The sequence below is a fragment of the Euprymna scolopes genome, chromosome 1, assembly GCF_053919585.1.
Source record: "Euprymna scolopes isolate OS-2025 chromosome 1, ASM5391958v1, whole genome shotgun sequence".
NCBI lineage: Eukaryota > Metazoa > Mollusca > Cephalopoda > Sepiida > Sepiolidae > Euprymna > Euprymna scolopes.
Window position 1 is genome coordinate 175,853,951 of NC_136482.1, and position 10,514 is coordinate 175,864,464.

The following is a 10,514-nucleotide window of genomic DNA, read 5'->3' on the forward strand; positions in this document are numbered from 1 at the left end:
TATAGACTAGCGGGTGTTTAGAGGTGTGTGTACTCGGGCGAGGGGGGGGGGGTAATCAAAACATAAGAATAAGCGAAGTAAATATTTTTAAATATTAAAATTTTAAAACTTAAAAAACTCGAAAAAACACCAAAAAACTAACGTAAGGCAAACGAACGATGTTAAATGTAAAAATCGGAAAAACAAAAAAAGAAAACGCGAATGTGATGGAAAAATAAAACAGAAAAACGAACGTTAAAATTTCTTTAAAAAATCTGAAAAATAAAAAAAAACAACAAAAAAACATAGAACGTGAAAAATGGCTTAAATAACCCTGTTTCAATATTAAAATTTAAAAAATCGAAAAAAAAGACACCTCACACCACGATTCGAACCCAAAACCTTTAGATAATGACCCCGCGCTCTAAGCAACTGAGCTAAGACATCGACGAAATTGGATCGTTTTTTTAAATTTAAACTAAATCATGTTCCGACGTCATTTGTGCATGCATAGAAGCAAACTTGTCAAGAGAGGACAGTTTTTGCTGACCCCTCCCTGTAGAAAACTGATGATTTTAGGGTGAAGGAATTAATGTTTTTGGCCAATTTTTCGATATTTGTCGGGTTGGAAGTTTAAAATGATACCGATCTCGTGAAAATCCGTGACCCGTGTTGAAAGTTTTTGCGAAACATACAAACACACATACATACATACAAACAAACATACATACGCACATTTTCGCTTTTATATATATGGATAACCAGATATTTTAGATAAAGGAGATAAGTTGTGTGTGATAAGAAAGCTCTATTAACCAAACCACAAGCCCTGAGTCTAGATGGCAACTCCCCACTTCCTCCAAAATATCCTTCTCTTAATTGTACCTATTTACTATGCCTCCCCACGGGACAGAGTTAGACACCAGGGTCGTTTTTTAACGTGGAGAAAAGGTACAAAAATAAAAAAATTGTCTCAGTCGTGAAGGATTTCTCCTCCACCGAAAGAGAACAAGAAATAGAAGTGCAGCATCTGAAGAACAGATGATATTTATTTGCTCCCCCCACCGAGCAAATTAGGCACAAGGCCGATTTTTAAAGTGAGGAATGAAGGGGAAATGGGGACCAACTCCCCGGGGAGTAGGGGAGCTGGATAGTGACAATTGGTATGAAGGGTTGCCCCTACATTGACCAAGGTCTTATCTGTGGGGTCACCCCCACATAGGGTCTTTGCTTGCAGTATCTGCCAGAACAGATGGTATTTATTTGCTCCCCCACCGAGCAAATTAGGCACAAGGCCGATTTTTAATGTGAGGAGTGAAGGGGAAATGGGGACCAACTCCCCGGGGAGTAGGGAAGCTGGATAGTGACAATTGGTATGAAGGGTTGCCCCTACATTGACCAATAACTTATATGTGGGGTTGCCCCCACATATGGTCTTTGCTTGCAGTATCTGCCGGAACAGATGGTATTTATTTGCTCCCCCACCGAGCAAATTAGGCACAAGGCCGATTTTTAATGTGAGGAGTGAAGGGAGGGGGAAGGGAAAAAGGGGACCAGCTCCCGAGAGGTGGGAAATGGGAGCTGGTTAATGGTCAGGCATGTGGGGTTGCTCCCACATCCGGTCCTTGCTAGTCACAGCTAGTCACAGCTTGCAGCATCTGCCGGAACAGATGGTATTTATTTGCTCCCCCACCGAGCAAATTAGGCACAAGGCCGATTTTTAAAGTGAGGAGTGAAGGGGAAATGGGGACCAACTCCCCGGGGAGTAGGGGAGTTGGATAGTGACAATTGGTATGAAGGGTTGCCCCTACATTGACCAAGGTCTTATATGTGGAGTTGCCCCCACATATGGTCTTTGCTTGCAGTATCTGCTGGAACAGATGGTATTTATTTGCTCCCCCACCGAGCAAATTAGGCACAAGGCCGATTTTTAATGTGAGGAGTGAAGGGAGGGGGAAGGGAAAAAGGGGACCAGCTCCCGAGAGGTGGGAAATGGGAGCTGGTTAATGGTCAGGCATGTGGGGTTGATATTTATTTGCTGCCCACATCAGCAAAATGTGGCACAAGGCCGGAAAGTGGGAACCCCGCAGGTTCCCCTAAAGGAGGGGCACTCCTGCAATTTTAAAAATTGCCTGAGTAACCCCGTCGGCATTCCCCGGTCGGGGCGCCTCAAGCAATAAACTTGCCCCACCGGAAAGCCCGGTGGCAAGGCCTGGGAGGGTGGACCTCCTAGGTATTACCCAGGCAGTGTACCTCAGTCCAACAGGTGCTGGGCCGATTCCCGGCCCCTCACCTGTTGGGCTGAGTGTCAAGTGACGAATCCTTGACAAGTAAGGTCAGATATGTGGGGTTGCCCCCACATCTGGTCTTTGCTAGTCATAGCTAGTCATAGCTTGCAGTATCTGCCGGAACAGATACTACACTTTGATCTTATTTATTTATTTTATTGAAGTCAAAAAATGCATTTACAATATCAAATTATAAAAACAAAAATTAACACAACAAAATTAGGCACAAGGCCCTATAAGAAATTGGGAGGGGGAGGGTACAGGGTCTTTTTGACTATCTAACAGATGAGACTTTGAAGTCTTACTCTTGACTGGCAACATTTACCAAAATACCTCAATCACTCTGTGGATTTTAATCTAACTAATACCCCAGCGTTCAGTGTAAAGGATAACTTATGTACAATTTATAAAAACTTATCTGTGTGTTGTGTGTGCATTTTTTTTTTTTTTTTTTTTTTTTTTGTGTGTATGCATGTGTGAGAAAATAAAGTTCGATTTCATTAGAAAGAGTTTTTGAATTAATTTGGAATAAAATGTTCGTGGAGTGGGACTATACTATTAAAAATGTTCATTTCCAAAAAATAAGGGAAAAAACTACTAATGTGTTGTTAGTAAGACCCCCCTGTACTATTCTATGTGGTTAGATTTCCCACTGTTTTCTGGGGAACCGAAAACAAGCAGGGCATCCCTAATGGGTTTGGGGAAATGGCCTTAATAGAGGTGGGAGAAAATAAAGCAACGGATGGAGGGGGTAGGAGGGTGACCTCTGAGTAGGGGAGCGACCGGGGACATCAGAAAATAAACCTGAGGAGCAGAGGGGTTGGGCAGACTCAGAGGTACTCTAATACCAAAAAAAATAAAATCAGGGACAGGATCTCATTTGTACCACCAGTCAAGAGTTACTTTACTGAACTTATGCTAACCAAGGCGGGATGGGTTCCGTAGGACCCAGCACCGCCCATGCCATGCCTAAGGAGGGAACACGTATTGAAACTTGGCTCCTCGACGGATGCACAAACTAGTGCTGTGCACCCACCTCTTGTCAAATTCCACTCTAGGCAACCTCTTCCAATCGCATCTGATCTTTACTTTAAGCAAGTGTTTAAAGTAAACAATCAGATCCCGATCCGGAACAGATGTCCCTTCGCGGACCAACTTGAGGCGCGTGATCCAGATGGTCATGCGCGCTACTGCTAGGATCGCCAGGAAAACCAAACTTTCCTCCCTGGGGAACGGCGGCTCCATGTTGTACACAAAAGTTCCTACGTCGAGATCGAGCAGACACTCGGCATCGATGCGAGCTGTTACCCCCTCGACGTACTTTAAAAGGGGCTGTATCCGGCTGCAACTAAAAAACGCGTGCTCGATAGTTTCGGGCTCGCGTTCGTCACAGCACGGACAGAAGCGCCTGGTATGTTCTTTATACCGGAAAAGTTCGTCGAAGAGGGGCAGCGCATTTCGGACCAGTCGCCAAGTCAGGGAGAATTCCGAGTTATTCAGAATCTCCCGTCCCGGCGCCCAACACCATTGAGAACGGACAACCTTCATCGACCATCCCATCCGCCTACAAAGTGGATCCTTCGCGGTCCCCTCCACTAAATCCCGATACAGTTCCTTCCTTGGCTGATCGAGGACACTGATCCCCGGCAAAGCTCTAAGAGCGGTCCGGCATTCGGAGAAGAACTTGGACTCCCCCTTCGGTCTATGACGACCTTCTACCGAAGGGTTGGGTTTGAGATTGGGAAACGAGTTCTCAACCACAGGGACCCAAGGAGCGTCTCCTTCAAGCGAACGACCCAGGAAAGCCAATCTCTCGGCGTTTCTGTGACACAAGAGACTGGGCTGACTCAGGCCTCCCTCGCTCGGACGTTGAACACAGACCTCTCTGCAGACATAGTGCTTACCCTCGTTCCACAAAAGTGGATCGAGGCGCCCTTGTAAGCGGGTTAGGCGTTCTGCAGGGAGAGGAAGTACAGACAAACGGTAAAGGATGAGCGGAAAGACGTATGTAGCACACGCCTCCGCCCGACCCTTCAAGGACAATTTCCTTCCAATCCAAGTCTTGACTGACGATTTGACCTTAGACTGTACTTCCGACCAATTCTTTTCCAGCTGAAGTCCCGGTCCAAACCAAACACCGAGAATACGGGCCGGTCCATCGGTCCAGCTGAAAATACCTGGAAGCGAGTTTACCCCGGTCCAGGCCCCCAACCGCAGGCCAGCAGACTTGCTACGGTTGAAGATGGCCCCTGTTACTTCTTCGTATCGAGCGAGCGCCTCGACCACCGCTTGAATGTCCGTGAGGCAAGACACGAACACGGTGACGTCATCGGCGAACGCGGAAACCCTGGCTCGTGTGCCTCCAGGGAGAGCTATTCCGCGCAGGACTGGTGTAGTCGCCTCGTCCCTTAAATTGCGAAGGAGGGGTTCCAACGCCAGGACATACAGCAGAGGCGACAGTGGACAACCCTGTCGCACCGACCGAGAGACAGCGAATGACTCCGATAGCTTACCGTTGATCTGCACCGCCACCGTTGGCCTGTCGTACAGAACAAAGATCCACTTGCGGAAGTCCGGATTAAATCCGGCGGCCTCTAACACAGATCCTAGGAACCGATGGTCGACCCTATCGAATGCCTTGGACTGATCTAAACTGATCAGCGCGGCTTCGGCGTCGTCTTCTGTCCCCTCTATGATCGAGCGTATCAAATGCAAATTGTCTTGAATTGATCTCCCCTTCACAGCATAAGTCTGGTCTGGTTCGATCAAATCAGTGATGACAACCTGCAAGCGATTCGCAAGAATCTTTGCCAAAATCTTTAACTCTGTGTTTAGCAGAGTCAAGGGCCTAAAATCATCAAAGTTTTCCCTCCCGCCATGCCGTTGACCTTTCCTCAGCAATGTGATCACACCCTTGGTCACCTGTCCAGGGATGGAGCCCTGGGCAAACCAATGGTTGAACATATCCTTCAGAAGAGGGACCAACATGGGCGACAGCCTCAAGTAGAACTCGTAGGGTAAACCATCAAGCCCCGGAGATTTGTTGTAGCCGACCTGCTTCAACGCAGTAATGACCTCATGTTCAGTAATAAGACCATCACAGCTAGCCGCTCGAGCCGCCGTGAGGCGGGGCGAGTCAGCCAAATAGCTGCCAAACTCATCAACCCTGAGCCTGGGTAGTTGGGTGAAGCGCACCGATAGATGCTCCCGAAACCCCTCGCAGATCTCCCGAGTCGATACTAAAGCGTGTCCTTCCAGGTTATGTACTTTACGAATGTACCCATCCGAACCGCGCCTTAAAGCAGCCTTACGCTCAACGGCGTCAACATTCACAGCCTCGTTAGAAACTTTGTTTAACCTAGCCCTAACTACTTGACCTTCATACCGCTCGCTAGCCAAGCGGTTGAGGTCTTGTTTAGCTAGTGCTAGCTCTAGGGGATCCCCCCCTTCCACCGCCCGGGTCAGCTTATCCTCTAAGCGCCTCTTTGCCTCAGCCTTATCTAACGCGAGGCGTTGGCTATACTTGACAGAGAAGCGCCTAATTTTGGCCTTAAGACTAACCCACCACTTACTCCCTGTAACCGCCCCCACTAAAGCCCTCTGAATTAGCTCAGTGACCTTCAACCGGTAGTCCTCCAGCTCCAACAAGGAGTTGTTGAACTTCCAGTATCCGGCCAGTTTAGGCCTAGCACTTAAGTTCAAACGGGCCATAACAAGTTTATGGTCCGAGTGTCCTAATAAGTGGAACGTGGGGCAAGATAGGAAGTCTATGTCGCCTCTTCTAACTAACATCCGATCCAAGTAAGTACTCGGATGGGAAGGCACTACAGAATGCCACATCCACATCTCCCGCCCTGGATGATCAAGACGAAATCTGTCGACGAGATCGCACGAAGCCATCAGGTCAGACAGAGTGCTGTCACACCACGCCGACCCACTAGCCCCCCCGACCTTATCTATACTGGGATCAAGGATTGCATTCCAATCACCCATTAAAACTAACCGTTCCGGATCCACTAAGAAGCCCTCCAACCGTCGAAAAAAGGTTGCCCTCTCTACAGCAGCATTGGGAGCATAAACAGCAACAATCCGAAAAACACTGCAATTAACAGCAACATCAACAACAAGCGCCCGCCCGTCCTCGCCTGCGTGAACAACATTCACCGACGCTGACAGGGTGCGTTTCACTTGCAAGGAGATTCCACGACTATAAGTATTGCCATATGCTGAGTAAACATCGTAATCGTTTACCAGCACCTGACAATCCTCGTCACAAACAAAGTGGGTCTCCTGGATAGCGGCGATATCTACCTTAAGGGACACCAGGTCTCTCACAACGCGCGAGGCCTTGCTTCGACACCTGATGCCCCTCACATTAAATGTAGCCAAGTTTAAAGCCATGTTCACTTACCTTAGGCAGTGTCACAGACGGGTCTGAAGTCCTCGGGAGTGATGACGTAGCAGGCTTGCCCAAGGCTTCCGGTCAGCAGCTCCGCAGAAGGTAATCCATCCTTGGCAACGCCTCCCACGTCCAGGGGAAAAGTTAGTTTTAATGCCCTGTATAGGGAAGGATGGACATACAGGGGTGTGCGACCTTCGCATTTCACTGATAAGTTTTTAAGAGACGGGTGGTCCATGTCGACAAGCTGTTGGCCTGGTATTGCCTCCTTGGCTGCCTCCAGCATTGCCCATAGACCCTCCGTTCTCGAGTCCTTGTTGGCCCTTACAAAAGTTGTCAGTAAGGGGGCATCTTTAAAGCAGTGCGGTTGTGTGACTCTGTCACCACCCACATATAAAAAGTTTTGGAGCTTGTTGAAACGGACCTTCTGCTTTCCTTTCAGTTCTGGTGTAATCCGCTGAAGGTCCGTTTCGCATATCCTGCCTCCTGGCAGGAATGGCAGCTTCTTAGTTCTTTCTGTTCTCCCCGCCGGGGAGGGGTTCTCTTGATGCTGAGTAGGGGGAGAGTTTTTTGGGGAGAGAGTGTTTTGTTCTGAAGCGACGTTAGTGGACTTGTCGCAAGACACGGGGCACGGAGCATCTATCGGCGTGTTAGGGAGTGCGGGCGAGGGGGATGTTTGTAGCTTAGGCTGGGGAGTCGAAGAGGAGACGGGGCGCAGCGACTGATTTTCAGCTGGTAAGTCAGTCTCTGTGGGGGTTTGGTGGTCTGCCCTCATTTTCCAGCTCTTTCTCCTCCTAGCTCTTCTTATTTCTGTAGCGCTCAGCGCTGTCCTGGTCGGTGAGGCTTCTTCCTCTTCCTCCGACACTGCTTCCTCCTCGGATTCTTGAAGTTTTCTTTTATTCGAGGAGGCTGGTATTTGTGTGTCCATGTTGGTGATTTCTTTTCCATTGTCTTCGGGTTGGGCTGTTATCGCTACTTGAGTGCAAGGCTGTTTGCTGGTCTTGCCCTTTTTCGCGACCGTCACCCATCCCTGTTTGGCTTCTGGGGGGTTTGTAGTTTTAGCTGGAGCGGGGGCCATGACTGCGGCTTTGGACGCCTCCGGTTTTCTGCTGGCTGCTTTCCGTTTTGGGCAGTCCTTGGCCATATGGCCCTGTTGTTGGCATTGCCAGCAGTGGGGTCTCCTCCCTTCGACTATCAAGGAGAGCGTCCAATCCCCAAACTGGATCGTGGCCGGGATGCTGAAGAAGCCCACCTTATCCACCACCATCTGCACCTTGTAGTCGCCGGTCATGATGTTTCTCTGACCGCGGCAGGGCGTGACCTCCTCGACATCTCCATATTGGCTGAGGATGGCCCCCAGCTGTCTTGCTCCCATGTAGCAGGGGACGTTCAGCACCGACACCACTGTCCTTCTTTTGTTAAGGTAAACCGGATGTAGTTTTATATTTTTTGATTGGTGGTTTGCCTTAGCAAGTCTGACGGCGTCTTCTGGGGTGGGGAGCAGGACATCCCACATGGCATAGCTTTTCCTGCAGATGTAGTTCGCAGGGATGTTCTGCTCCATCAGGATCTTCACCATTGTTTCTTTATTTATCCCTGTCAGGCTTCTGGTCTTAGTGTCAGAGGTGATTAGAGATAACACTCTCTTCTCTAGACTTTCCACCTGACCTGGGAGTGGCTGAACAGTGTTTCCTTCCGTGACGCTTTTGTATGTCGAGAGGAAAAGGTCACGGTATTCCTGAGAAGTCATTTTCTCCTCTTCTTTCTGTCCCCATGCTGCGACTCCTCCTTGTTGTGTGTTCGATGGACCAGGAGCTGAGGGAGCGGTGACAGGCGCTTTCTGCTTGGTGGAGGAAGAACTGGTCATAGAGTTGGGGGTCTGACCTTTTCCAGGCAGGGTGGGCCAGTCCGCAGTTGATGAAGCGTGCTGGCTCCCCCGACTTTCCGGGTCCTTCTCCGTCCTCTTCTTCTGTGGTTGGGCCGCTTTCTCCTTCGATATAGGGCGTTCCGCTTCTGGGGAGGTCATCGTAGTTTTAGTAGCGGCCTCTGCTTTCGATATCTCTTCCGTATGTGACGTGTTGTTGCCGGTCGAGATATGCCTTGTATGTACGGCTGCTTGTTTACTGCCGTTGCCCTCTTGGGGAGTGTTCGAGGGTGACGGATCCACCATGTCCTCCTCGAATAATGACTGTAAGGAGGAGATGGTTTCACTGAACAGCTCTTCTTCAGTATCCTTAGAGGGGTTGTTCTTTCCCTTTTCCCCTACGGTTGTTGGGGAGTCCCTCTTTTGGGGAGCGGAGTGGCGTTGTACTGGTGTTGCCACCGTTGCTTTTGGGCTCTGGGGTGTCACTTGTCCGTGCCCCTCTTCCTTTTTTCCAACTGGACAACTTGAGCCCGCTTTTGTATTCCGGTTGCCCTCGTGGGGAGCCGTCTGCTCCTTTTTGGTAGTTTCACTGGGGGTCGCCGCGGGCTGCGGCCCTACCCCTCTGCTTCCATCCAAGGTCGCCGCGGGCTGCGGCCCTACCTTGGCACCATCATCCAGCTTGCTCTTCATCTCTCCACTAGCCCGGGGCCGGGAATTGACTCCCTTTTCCGGGGATTTCTCAGGGGGAGCGATGTCACGCATTTGGGGTGAGGTACCCCGCCTGCTTGGCATCGTGGTGGGGGAGTTGGCCGCTTACGCAGACCCGGCTTGGGAGGGAGGAAAAATAAAACAGTATGGGGGACAAAGGGATGGAGGGGGTGGCCAGGGGTGAAGAGAGACAGAGTTTTGACCTCCCCTTGCGGGGGAGTCGGGTTAGTCAGCTCGATCCCCCCTTGCGGGGGGAGAGCAGAGAAGATAGACGCAGTGGTGGCTAGTGGGTCAGAGTGCCGCGTCGCAATTAAGAGGAGAGAGGGAAAGGCATCTTTGCCCAGAGAGAAGGCAAAAACGAAGGTATTAACCCCAAAACCCTTCCCACAAACAACCCCAACAGGAAGCGACAAAGAGACCCGGTCTGCTCGATCCAACGGGAGAGCAGCGAAGGAAGACAAAAGACTAGCGGGTCAAAGTGCCGCTAGTTAATTAAGAGTGAGAATTAGACATTCCTCCCAGAGAGAGGGAGAAAAGAAGAAACCTTAAGACTAAAACTTAAAACTAAAACTTAGTCTAAGCTGAAGGTCCTGACTCCCCAAAGGAGGGGGTCTGGTCCTTGCAGATGTGAATAAATGCCTTGAACCTGGCTCAAGAGCCCGGTGGCAGATCCCTTCTCAGACAATCGGAAGAGCAAAAGTTTCGTAAGCTGTAAGAACAGATACTACACTTTGATCTTAGCCCGAAGGCCAAGAAATAGAGTCCTTCTCTTAATTGTATCTTTAACCTTAAGTTCATGTGACCCTCCTCCCACCAAAAAAAAAATAAAGTCTACTTTACTTTTCAGATTTAACTAGAATAATTAGATATTAATATTATATGGCACTATCACGTTTGACACACCGGTTCCCATCAGATCACCAAAGTTAAGCTTTGATGAGCTTGGCCAGTACCAGATGGGTGACCATTTGAGACTTCCAAGTTCTGTATGTACTTTCCATTTATTGTTTCCGCTCATGCTGAACTTCTCCTTGCTACTGGACTCAAGCTGTGCCGATTCAGGAGAGGTGTGGTTCGGGATTGCGCAATCCTTGCCACATGTGCAGCTGGCCCTACAGAGAGTATCCATTGTCTTTCAAGACTGAACAAAAGCATCGTTGTAATTAGATATCATTCAATGCTATCTGGGCAGAAAGTGAGTGTTCATTCTACATTAAACTTACACGTGAAACATCTCTTAATCTAAATTCTAAAATAATTGAGTTTTTTTTACACA

The 10,514-nt window shown here is 49.2% G+C and overlaps 1 pseudogene; it reads right to left on the minus strand.

The window, feature by feature from the left end:
- Positions 1–9,786: 9,786 nt before the first annotated feature.
- On the minus strand, positions 9,787–9,999 carry LOC145284384 (U2 spliceosomal RNA; annotated as a pseudogene).
- Positions 10,000–10,514: the final 515 nt, after the last annotated feature.